At 36.4% G+C, this 13,670-nt stretch overlaps 1 pseudogene; it reads right to left on the reverse strand.

Moving 5' to 3' along the window:
* Positions 1–5,461: 5,461 nt before the first annotated feature.
* LOC122054845 lies at positions 5,462–12,721 on the reverse strand (annotated as a pseudogene).
* Between the last annotated feature and the right edge of the window lie 949 nt (positions 12,722–13,670).

Consider the following 13,670-nt stretch of genomic DNA (forward strand, 5'->3'; position numbering starts at 1 on the left):
GTCTTACTTAGAAAAGAAAATGACCAAGAGAACTTTTAAAACTAACGGGGTAAAGAGCCAAAGATGTGTTGGAACTGGTTCATTCTGATTTGTGTAGACCTATGACTATCCAGGTAAGAGGTGGTTTCGAATATTTCGTCTCTTTTATAGACGACTATTCGAGATGCAGGTACATTTACTTGATGTACCACAAGTCTAAGTACTTTGATAAGTTCAAAGAGTACAAGGCTGATGTGGAGAAACATCAAGGTAAAAGTATCAAGACACTACGGTGAGATCGTAGTGGCGAGTACCTCTTAAGAGAGTTTAGGAGTCACTTAGCAGAAGTCGGGATTTAATACCAACTAACTGCACCTGGTACACCCCAACAGAATGGTGTAGTAGAAAGAAGGTATAGGACTCTTATGGAAATGATTAAATCGATGATGAGTTATTCAGTATTACCAAAGTTCATTTTGAGGATATACTCTGGAAACGAAAGTGAACATAGTACCTTCTAAAGTTAGAACCCTCTACTCTCATAGAATTATAGAATGGGTGCAAGCCTAGTCTGAAGCATATTCAGTTTAGGGTAGTCCAGCACATGTGCTAAAGGGAGATACTGATAATTTGGACAGGAGTTCACTTGTTTGTTATCCTAGAAAAATGAAAAGAGGTTTATAGTCCTTAAAATCAGAAGGTCATGGTTAGCACCAATGCCCGATTTTAATAGAACAATGAAATGAACCACAAGCCCATAAGTAAATTTGTTCTTAAGGAAAGAATAAATGACACGTCTAATCTAGTACCAACTGTACAAGATGAAATATCACAAGAAACTCCAACACGTATCACAAATGATACACAATTGTAAAAAGTATCTCGTTGTAGTGGGAGGGTTGTTAAGCAACCTAAAAGATTCATATTTTGGGAGAGTCTTTGGACATGATCCTTGGTGGACATGAACCTGATCCGCGGACATATGATTAAGCACTCCAAGATAAAGATGCAATATCTTGGAAAAAGTACAATGAACTCTGAAATAGAATCTATGTATAATAAAGTCTAGGAGATTGAAAAATTACCAAATGGTGTAAAAGCCATTAGGTCTATAATAGAAAAGGAAGGACAGACGGGAAGGTGGAAACTTTTAAAGTAAGGCTTGTTGAAAAAGGGTATCGATTATAAGGAAACATTTTCACCGGTAGTCATGCTTAAAGTCTATCCAGATTCTTTTATCTATTGCTGCTTATATGGATTATGAGATTTGGTAAGTGGATGTCAAGACAGTTTTCCTTAACGGAAGTCCTGAAGAAAACATCCATATAAAGCAACCAGAGGGGTTCATTGCAAAGAGAAAAGAGCATCTAGTATGTAAGCTCAATCGGTCTATTTATGGACTGAAGCAAGCTTCAAGGTCTTGGAACATCCGATTTAATGAAGTAATACAGTCATATGGATTTATTAAGCGACCGGATGAGTCTTGTGTATACAAGAAGTGTGATGGAAACGTGGTGGTATTTCTTGTACTATACGTAGATGACATTTTTGGTAGTTGCAAACAATATCAAAGTGTTGTCAGAAATAAGGGTATGGTTGTCTAAGCAATTCGATATGAAGGACTTGGGAGAATGCGCATATATTCTCGCGATCAAAGTAATAACGGATCACAAGAAAAGAATGTTGTGCTTATCCCGAGCTTCATAAATCGATACAATCCTAGTTCATTTTAGCATACAAGATTCCAAGAAAGGTTTTCTACCTTTTAGGTTTGGAATATCTTTATCTAAAGAGATGTCTCCGAAGGCATCAAAGAAGATAGAGGATATGAAGGCAGTTCCTTAAACTTCGGCTGTGGGAAGCCTAATATATGCTATGTTGTACACTGACTGGATATCTATTTTACCCAGGGCATAGTTAAAAGATATCAAAGTAACCCTGGACAGGAACACTGGACTTCCCTAAAGCATATATTAAAGTACCTTAGAGGGACTAGAGATTATATGCTAGCTTACAAGGCAGATGATTTGCTCCTTGTGGGTTACACGGATTAGAACTTCCAATTAGATAGGGACAATAGTAAGTCGACCTCGGGGTTTTGTGTTTACTTTAGGAAGTAAAGCCATAATAATGGAGGAGTGTTAAGCATAGATGCTTTTCGGACTCCGCCATGGAAGCTGACTATGTGGCAGCCTCTGAGGCAGCCATAGAAGTTGTGTGGCTCAGAAACTTCCTGATGGACTTAGATGTGATTCCTGGTTTGCCAAAAAATTATTACAGTGTATTGTGATAATATGTGGTGCAGTAGCAAACTCGAAGAAACCATAAGTTCATAAGGTAAGTAAACACAATAGAGCACAAGTACCACCTAATAAGAGAAATTATATAACGAGGAGAAGTTGTTGCCGCCTAGATTGCATCAGCAGATAACCTGGCAGATCCTTTAACTAAGGCCCTTCCAGCGAAAGCTTTTGATCGAAATGTGGAGGGGATGAGAATCAGATGTATGGCAGTGGATATGGCAGCTTAGTCTTTTAGTATAAGTGAGAGTTTATTAGAGTGTATACTATAAGTCTAACTTTTGTAAATATTTATTTTTTAAATAAAGAATCACATTTGGTCAAAAATATCTATATTTATATGCTAAGTGTAGTTGTTCAATTAATTTATATTGTATATAACATGGTGTGTGGTGTCACACACAGAAGATCATGTTATCGGTTCTTTATAAATTATAAACAGTAGCTCACGACTAAAATGGAAAGGAACAAACCATTGGAATAGTCGTAATGTAATTAAGTATTAGTTTATCTTGACTAATAAATTACACTAGTACACTATGTGTGTATTGAGTATGACCATTTAAGGTAAGTTCTTTTTATACTGACTTAATAAAAGAACAAGACCTTAGTTATTATGGAAGTGTGTGCTCTTAATCCTAATATAATAACAAGCACATATATTTAGTATTTATTTATTTAACTTATCAAAGGGTGAGATTTAGCTCGATAAATCAATAGGTCCGATAAGTTGGGAAATGATATTACTTATAGTGTGTGTTGTTGATTATAGAAGGAAACTATATCCTAGTAATCTAGGTTGAGAATGTCCTCAAGAGGAGCTCATAAGGATTGTCATGTTAAACCCTGCAGGTGGACTTAGTCTGACATGTCGATAAGGTTGAGTGGTACTACTCTTGGGCTAGATGTTAATTAAATGAGTTGTCAGTAACTTATTAAATTAATGGGCATTCGATATCTTAAACACAGGGAGATTAACACACTCATGATAAGAAGGAGCCCATAATGTAATTTGGGATTAGTGCGGTAGTGTAATAATAACTCTCTAGTAGAATGAGTTAATATTGATGAACTTGAGTTGTGTCTTCGGGACGAACACGGGATACTCAAGTTCGTCGGAAGGTCAAAACCAATTTCTCCTCTAGGTCCCTGTCGTAGCCTCATTAAAGCCTCAAGTCCATCCATATAAAGCTCATCTTGGTGTCCAAGAGGGGGCCGGCCCAAGGCTTGGTGACTAAGCTAAGGGCCGACCACTGCCTGCTCAAAGGGGGTCGACCACTAGCAAAATTAAGGGGGTCGGCCACATAATTCAAACTAGGAGGGGTGTTTTGAATTTTTAAAATCTTCTCTTTGTAGATATCTACAAGTTTTAAAAAAGAGGTTTTAAATTATAAAACTTTCCTTATTTGAATTAGGCCACATGGTTTAAAAGAAATTTTAAAAGTTTTAAAACTTTCCCTTTTTAACCATCCTCATGGTTGTTGGAAAAAAGGAAGAGAGTTTTAAATTGAAACTTTCTATTTTTGTAACCATGTTAAAAAAGAAAATTTTAGAATAGAAGTTTTAAATTTTAAAACTTGGTTTTAATTTTTTAAAACTTTCCGTTTTTAACATCCACATTAGGAAATTAAAAGAGAGCTTGTAAAATTTTATAAGAGTTTTTCTTCTTTGCTTATAAATTTTTTTTTACAAGATTATTTCCTTCCTTTAAAGGGTCGGCCATCCTTGCTTGGTGCCCAAGCAAGGGGTCGGCCAATCATCCAATCAATGATTCAATCAATGATTGAATCAATCAAGGGAAACAAAAGGAAAAATAAAGGGAGAAAAGGAAAAACAAGAGGAAGATTTTAATTTTTGTAAAAATCTTTTCCTTATTTGCCTTGGGCAAGTAATATAAAAGAAGGGGAGGAAAGGCCTCATGACACATCAATTCTTATTCTCTTGTTGGAGCTCTCTCTTTTGGTCGGCCCTCTCTCCCTCTCCTTTCCCCTTTCTCTCTTATTTCTTTGTGGTAGTGGTGGCCAGATTTTAAGAGAAGGAGGAAGAAGCTTTTGGGTGGTATTCATCTTGGAGGATCGTCACCCACACAACGTCCAAGAGGAGGCGAGGAATATGGTAGAAGATCTCGAGGTTATTAGCATACAAAGAAGAGGTATAACTAGTATTTATTTTCCGCATCATGCTAGTTCTTCTTTGTACGAATTCCAAACACAAGAGGCATATGATTCTAGAGTTTTGGATTTCTTTCGAAGTTGTGTTTTTTGTTTGTTTTTCGAATTTGTGATTCGATTGTTCTTTTTGGTTAATCATAATGTTATTTTAGGAAATTAAATATTTAATTTTGTTAAGAGGTTTTATCGAGGCAGTGGTGGATGCTCCCATACCCAAGAAGGTCACGTGCCTCGCCATATTTGTCCTGGGAACCGATTTTCGAAATAGATATTTAATTAAATTTGTAACATAGGTTGATTTGGATCAATAGTGTTAAGTTCTGCTTGCGATCCAAATCTAAACCATTAAGAACAGATAAGTTAAATTTGGAATCAATAATGTTAAGTTCCGTTTGCGATTCCTAATTTAATTTCTAAAGAACACAATAGGTTGTTTAGGAAAGGTTCAACACTTGTACAAAATTTTTGTACAGTGGAACCATTATGATCTTCCTAGGACCAACCAACAAGCGGAACACTCGAGACCTAGAAGATCCGAGAGCGATCCCGCTATGGGTAGGATGAGTAGAGGTGGATGGTCGAGTAGAGGAAGGATCGACCGATATAGCTAGTATGGATCGCCCCTCCGGATCAATCTCTTCCTTAACAACAAGGGTTTTCCCTCGATCAAGCCCTGGTCGAGCATCTGAAGGAATGGAAGGGTCATCCTGGAATTGTGGTTCTGAAATAGAGGTTGCCGCTAACCGGGGCACCTGGGTCGTAGTGGAGGCCCTAGACCTAGGGCCGACCTCAGCATGCATGCGCCTCGATCGACGCGAAAGCACCTGATCATCTAAGTCTGACCCCTCTTCCGAAGGAAGAGGGTGACGAGTGAGAGGAACACGAGAAGTTTGTTGAGCGGGTTCAGGGATAGAGATACCAGAATATGTCACAGGAGGAGCAGCAAGACAAGATAAAGTACTATCCACGGCCATCCCAGGAGCGCTCGGATTGGAAGACGAGGGGCGTCACCTACTCAGGATTGTTCACCCTCGATGATTTATCTCCAGAGCACTCAGTGGAAGGGGCTTGATCAAAGACGCTCTGGCAAGAGTGTCCACTGTAGCAAAGTAAGGGTCAGGATAAGAAAGCAAAAGCAAATTAGGACAAGGGTAATACTTACCAAGGGAATCTGGCAGCTCCGAAGGAACGACGCTCAGCCTATACAGTTACAGCACATCCTCCAATAGTAGCACGCTTAGGTCGAAGCGCCAACCCGCCAGTTGTGCCTCTACTTCCATAAACGTAGGGTATGGTGATAATTGCCCAGGAAAGGCGCTGAAGGAAGCGAGGACCTTCGCTTGCACTACAACAAAAATGTTAAAAGATAACAGATTTTATCCATTATCATATGCCCTTAAAATCATTGTAACTGACTGTGTTGTTAAAAGTGGGGACTACAACAACGATTTTAAACCTTTGTCTTTGAATGAAACGACAATAGTTTTGCAACGGTTTAAAATCTTTATCTTTAAATGAAAAGACAACGTTTTAAAACCGTTGTTGTTTAGAGCACTTTTAATAATGCCACTAGTTACAATGGTTTTTGGGGCTACGACAATGGTTTTTAACCATTGTCTTTGAGGGCGATAGACAACAACAACGGTTTTAAATTGTTGTCTATTAAACTATTATCTTTTAATACCAATATATCATATTTCAATATAAGTATATAATAAAGGCTTATAATTACAAAAGAAAGAATATCCCTCATATCAATGTCATTCAAAATGTTTCTTATACAAGAATTACAATCACAAAAGAAGAAACATGTCTCATGTTTAAATAAAATTTATCCCAATACAAATAAACAAATAAACTCCATTTACAACTAATGAACAATAGTCAAAAGACTAGAAACTTGTGATGGTGGTTCATGTCATGTAGGATTGCACTTAATTATTGTTAACCCAAGTCCCATCACAAGCTTCAACTTGTAGGATTTCATTGGACTCCTCTTTCTCACTTGCTGATTCTTTCATGCCAACCTTTTCCAATATTGTTGATCATCAATTCTATAATAAATCCAGTCTTCCCCACACCAGCTCTATCAAAAAGTCCAATCTTTCCACCCCTTTATAAGACACAGGAGATCAACAACCTATTGATATCAAAAGAAATATACTATTATATGTATAAAAAAAACTTGTTCTGAAAGAATAATAAACACACATATATTTTTACAACAGTTACCATATGTGTGCCTTTGTTATTCTTTTATAGTCATGAATGGTTCCACAATTTAAAAAGTATACATAAATTTGAGATTTTATTTCTGAATATACAAATATTTGATAATTTAGGTTTTACCTTTATGTTCTGCATCATTCATTAACCTTGTGTAGGGTAACACCTAAACAACTTCCAAGTAAATTGCAAGTGCTAACAATGTACAAGGCACAATCTACAATTATAGAAATAAAAAAAAGTCATCAGATCTTGTAAAAATAATCATATAAATAAAAGAAATGTTTATCAGATCTTGTAAAAACATGCAAGCTATTTATGATCAAAAGAGACAAGTTTCAAAATCTTGGACAATTCACTTCAGCAAGTTAAAACTGGAACTGGTCACCAATCTTGTCTGGTAGGATTAGATGGACTCTGGTTAACCTAGAATTTTCACAAATTTAACTTGGAAAGAATAATCAGACCTCCAAGTGAAACCATAGTCTAGATTTTACAATACAAGGGTCCTAACAATTTATAAGGTATGACAAAAATCACAAAAGAACTTAAGAACACTACCCAACTTACCGACAAATATCACAGTTGTACTCCTCTTATATTTGTACATTTGGACATAGAATAGGAAATCTTAGCTACAATATCAATCATTGGAGAACTAAAATATTAGTTACGTGTAAACAAGTACTTACACATAAGAAAGGGAATGAACAAGCTTCTGCAGGGAATCAATAGTAAATCCATTCTCATCTATTAGCACATGGTAATGAGTGGGTCGGGTTGTACCCTATGGAATTACAAACACCAATATAAGAAAAACTTGAATTACTCATAGCTCTTGACATATTGAATTTATTTAGACAAATGGTAAAATATTTTTATATAAATATATTAACCAAATAGTCTGATATATAAAAAACTATTCCACATATAAATTCAGGAAAAATAATCTCAACTACAAACAATTAATTAAGTCCCTGTCAAGAACATTAATAATTTAATTTTGAAAATATACCTAGTAATTCACAAAGCAAGCACTTGTAAAAAAGAAAGCACCCAAATAAAATCCACACCGACCAAGAATGCTAAAAATTTATAAATGTAAAGGCTTTAAATAGAGTACAACTTTTGAAACACAGAGCTTATAATCATGCCAGCATTAGAGCACATGTAGAAGTCATAATTCCTTGGATGACAAATTTGGTTAAAAATAATCATACCTGCAATCCAAAAACTATGGAAATTTAAAATTCAAAAATTCTAATTTAGAACATTAGGTAAGTTCTGCACAAGTTTTTGGAACATGTCATCGACTCTGGCAATAGGTGGGGCCCTTCTCATTGAAGGATTTTCCTCAAAAATATGATGGAAAGGTTCATCCATTGACTGAGAAAGCAAGTGTTAGCATTTAAAACTCCATGGGAAAAAAGTAATGCCAAAACATACAATGCCCTTCATATTTGCCAATTTGCGCATGTCATGTATGAGGCTTGAAACATCACATCGAGCAGAAAAATTAACAATAGCCCAACGTGTGATTTGAGATGGCTCCATCAATTTCTGAAAGAGGTATATATTTTAACTACAAGAATAAACTCATTGAAAGCAAAAAAAAAATAAACACACACACACACACACACACACACACCTTTTGGTTAAAATTCCATCTCCCCCTTGGATGGAATAAAGTCCTCTCCATTGCCAACTTTGAGCTGCAGCATTTGCTTTAGTTGTCATAAATAACCTCAAATAACATGTAAAAGTATAAATACAAAACATAAAACCATACCCGGAGAGGCTGCAATACTATGCCTTCTACTTGAGTAAATGCAGTGGCAATGCTAACGCCACATGCATGTAGGAGTGGGTTAGGATCATAATTGTTGAACCTCAAAGCCTATCATCCAAGGATAAGCATGAAAAAATAACATACAAGCCACACCAACAAAACCAATTTTAAAGATCGACACATACCTCGCTGAGGACACTCATTCGTTCTTGAGGCTTCAACCTTAACTTTTCCACCAGGGAAGCTCGTTGAAATGTTGACAGTGATTTGGTATATCTTTGCAGTGAAACTAAGGAGCAAAGCTGAATAGTTTTCCAAATTTGTTAGGATAAAAATAAAGGTTCTTGTAAAAAAAAAAAGTGAAGTTGAATGAACTCAAAAACCTCAAGGGGCACATATGATGGTCTTTTTGGTTTTCCAACATTTAAGCAAGGAAAATCAGCAAAGTAACACAATTGAATTCTCTGTTGTCACACAAAATAATCATAAAAAATTACTTCAATTGTATCTGAATTTTCATTTCCATTTCTCAGTCTTAGAGTGAATTTGAAATGTTAAAATAAACATAAAAAAAATAAAATCACAAAGATATTTCTCGATAAAATTACCTATCAAACTTTAGTGGCCTCCACTCATGCCTACAAAGTACAACAATAAAAATCATATCAAAGGGAGGAAGCAAGACCAATTCCAACCTTGAGGTAGATACAACACCATTATACAAACACTAATGGTTTTTAGAAAGCAAGATTAGTTCCAAACATAAGCAGAGAAAGAGGAGAATTTTGCAGTTCCAAGCAATAAATTCTTATCGCCATAGGAAGAAACACAGAAGTTGTACAAACTCACATTTATATAAAAGCAGCTTCTCCTAGTTCTTAAAATAATGCTTCATTGCATATGATTCAAAAATTCAAAGATTCTTATAAACCAATTGATTGCAAAATGTTGATAAATAATGAAACAACACAACCTGGAAAAACTCACATTTCATCTTTGTAAGGCTTGTCACTTATTCCAATGATTTTAAATTCTTGATTTGTATGAGTTGTCTTCACTCTCAAATTTTCAAAGCTCTTCTAGCCTAGCAACAACAAACAGTGAAAAAATAATCTTAGTAGACACAATATGAAGAATGAAACAAGCAAGATGAAACAAGTTGCCTCAATAGGTATATTATATATAGGCATTCAATAACCTAGAAAATAAAAATAAAGAACAAATTCTTAATCACCTTGTTCCAATCCAGTTGGTATGCATCCTTGACATTTTAATTTGCAAGTAGAAACCCAACCAATGGTCCAGGACACACAGTCATAGTAGTAGAGACATCTATATTGAACAAATAAGAAAGATAATAATATTTTTAAAACAATAAAGTGATTGAATGACAATGCAAGCAAAAACAAATAGCAGAAGTATAGAGACATTGTAAGTTCTTACTAATATTCAAAGAAAGGTCTCCTTGTGAAGTCCTCAAATTACAAGGAAAACCTCCACATCCCATGACTCCACCACCAATGTCAATAAAGTTTTTAGGATTGTTTTGAAATAAATGATTGTCTCACAAGAAGACATTCCCTAAAAATGTATTTTTGTAACTATCAGAATGCAACAAACAAACCCACAATTATGTAATCCATAATTTCAACAATAAATGACTAGAAGGAAATTCACACACTATTTTGCCGCATGCTACCGCAAAATAATATCAAGAACCCATAAAGCCTCCTGAGAGTTCTCAGTTTCATTGGTATCTATGTCTATACCAATAGATCCTTCAAAATAGCGAACTTGCAAGTTAGCATCAGATTAAATAATGTCACCATCAATATTTTATACAGTCCTAGCTTTATCATCCAGTAAGCAGCAAATAATTTAGACCCAACCTTTAAGGGACTTTGACATTTGCTTCGTTAATGCAAATAATCATCATCTTTGTTCCCTTGAAGCCCATCACGCTTTAGCTACTTGATAGCCACCTCCTTCTCGTGCAAAATATCTTTCTCCTCGTCAACAGTGACTTCTGCTTTGACAGAGGCAAAAGAAAAGAAAAAAATGTTAGTTAGAGCCCTAGAGCCAATCATTTGATGATTGTATTATGGACTTGTTGTATCATATTCTTATATAAATAAAGGCATTTGTTTTGGTTATTATACTTACTTGTATTGGTGTCAAATAACTAAGTATAATAGCGTCCTTGAGTAGAGGGTTCTTACCTATATCAATCGGTTAGTTGAACCGATAGTGAGATGATATAGGGAACACTACTCTTAATCATTCCTAGTTGAATATTAACATTCAAGGACAATGTTAATGCGACGAGACTAGCATGTAGGTCAACTCGATGACTTGATCTCACAAGTCATGGATATAGAGATATCAAGTTGACACATGGGTATGCATTGGAGAATGTATACTGAATGACCCGCCATGAGAAAGTATCATGGATCGTTATATGAGTGTCATATACTTTCTCATGTGGCTATTAGTATGACTATTAGTCCTTGGACCTGAAGTCACCATGGTTCCCTACATAAGAAGTTACGTACTTTAGTTTCGTCAAACGTCACCCATAACTGGGTAGACTATAAAAGTGATTACTGGGTATGTAACAAATTATGCGGAGGGATGTGAGTGATGTAGATGAGATCTATCCCTCCTATATGACGGGAGTGACATCGATATTCTTGATAGAGTGAGACCATGAAGTGCATGGCCATGCCCAAATGAGTCAATATGAGATATTGAGCTCATTTGATTTAGTGAGTCTACTTGGAGTTCAAGATTTAGATTGGTTAGAGGATGACACGGTCTATGCCTCACATTGATCAATCTAGATGTCTAGGATAGAAGGTCACTTGTCATATATTGTGAGGAGTCACAATTAGTAGTCACAAGGCGATGTTAGATCTCAACATTCTTGTAACTTGGGTAGTAATGATGTGTTGCTAGATACCGCTCATTACTTATGCTCCTAAATGGGTTTAGGGGCATTGACAACGTTACAAGAACCTATAGGGTCACACACTAAGGACAATTAGATGGAGATTAGGTTCATATGATGAACCAAGAGGATTAGGTTCATGTATTGAACCAAATTGGATTAAGAGTAATCTAAGTTAGGCTAATTGAGTTGGACTCAAGTTGATTCATGTGTTCAATGAGTCTAATTTAGATTATGACTCATTGAATCAATTTAATTAAATGAATTAGATTCATTATATTAAGTTAGTTTGAATCAAATGGTTAGATTAGATCAACCATGAGAGAGATTTGGTCAAGTTTGACTTGACCATTTGCCACCTCATTTGTGAGTTGACAATAGGAGGACTAATGATGATGTGTCACATCATCAAAGCTAGTACATGTGTGTGCCACATCATGGAGGTTACAAACCCCTTTCCATTTAATGTGGCCGGCCACATTAATTGTAAGGGAGTTACAATTGTGGTCGGCCACTCAAAATGAATGAGAATGAATTTTTTTTCATTCAAGGCATTCAATCTATCTTCTTCCTCCTTGAGCTCTTTCTTCTCTCCCTCTCATCCTACCTTGGCCGAACCCTACTAAGGTGCTAGCACACTTTAGTTTGGTTTTCTCCCTCTTTTGTTCGTGTGGATACGTGTAAAGGATTGTCTACTTTGACAATCTTGAGATCCGGCACCTTGGACGAGCGAGATTCGCGAAGGGCGCGCATCAAGGGTAAAAACTCTTAACCATCTAGAACTCTAATGTAGATCCAGAGTTAGTAAACTCGTACTCGAAGGTTTTTCAAAATTTTATTCTTCGCACGGATCCAGTGACGGGGGTTTCCGCGAAGCGAAAAAGCGATTTTCGCGGCCCGAAAAGTCCAACAAAAAAGTGGGAAGAAAGAGGGTTGCTTGGCTGGTGGAATCTAGTAGTCCTTTGTAAACTTTTCCGAAGCCCCCATCTCCAATAAAATTAGCTTCCTTGAAATTCTATGTGGTGATCGCAAGATGCCGGAAAGTGGAGTTGTGCACAGAGTTACTCTTCTTCTCTCCTAGCGATGACGCCTTATTCCTGATCACTGATTCCACATGGAGGAGAAAGATTTTAGTGAGAGATTCATAGAAAATTCATTCATACTACACTAAATCACAATGTAGATTGCAGTCCGGATACTGACCTAAGGAATCGCCATGGAATCCTAAGGTGGATTGGGCGTTGTCTCTACCTTCAATCGGGGAGTTGGACTCCCTCTTGTGACAATGTAAACAAGGGAAGCAACCCATCTACGCTAAATTTTACAACCCCTAGTCTTGATTCGTGCCAATACGATAGAAAAGAAAAAAAAAAATGTATCGAGAAAAGTACCAACATTGCCCTCCAATGTGAGGGAAAGAAGAAACCTTAGGTATCTCGCTTCCCCCTTCCCCTTCGCTGTTGATGCTCAAAAAACCTAAAACATTTTCCATAAAATGACTTAGATGTTGATGCTTAAGGTAATGTTGGAGAGAGAGAGAGAGAGAGGTACTTGTTGAAGGAGAACGCTAAAAAATTTTCGGAGAAAGAGAAGCAAAACACTGCTACAACAAAAACTGTGAAGGGGAAAATGGCTAAAGAATAAAGTCAAAGACAACAGTTTATTAAAAACATTGTCTTTGACCCCCTAAAAAAGCGCTTAAAGACAATAATTTTAGAAAATCATTGTAAAAGGTGTTATTGATTTTACAAAAAGTCGCTTAACGACAATGATTTTTACCAAATTGTTGTCTTTTATTTTTTTGGAGAGCTCAAAGATAACGATTTTGTCAAAAACCGTTGTTTTTACCAAATTAACAACATTTCCTTCTAAAACCATTGTCTTTATGGTGTTGTCTTTTAATAGTTTTGTTGTAGTGTCGGTGGGCCAATCTACAGCAAAGGGAAAGTGGAGGAAGAAGTACTTTGCTTTCCACTCGGGCCCTAAAGAGGGTAAGGGAGCGAAAAGAGTGGTCCTTAGACTGGCCTGGAGGCAAAAAAAAGCCCTCAGTAGGACGTCGAGGAGAAAAGAAGTAGTGGAACAGGCGGGCGTCTAATGGAGGCCATATAATTCACAAACAAGAACGAACCCACACAAAATACGGATGGAATTAGGGGTAAGCTGATACAGGGGAATGCGAAAATAGTGACTCACTTTAGAAAGGAAAGGGTGAATAGAAAAACGGAGGCCAGCTACAATCTATTCTTTGAAAAAGTCAC

The sequence above is a fragment of the Zingiber officinale genome, chromosome 3B, assembly GCF_018446385.1.
Source record: "Zingiber officinale cultivar Zhangliang chromosome 3B, Zo_v1.1, whole genome shotgun sequence".
Classification (NCBI taxonomy): Eukaryota; Viridiplantae; Streptophyta; class Magnoliopsida; order Zingiberales; family Zingiberaceae; genus Zingiber; species Zingiber officinale.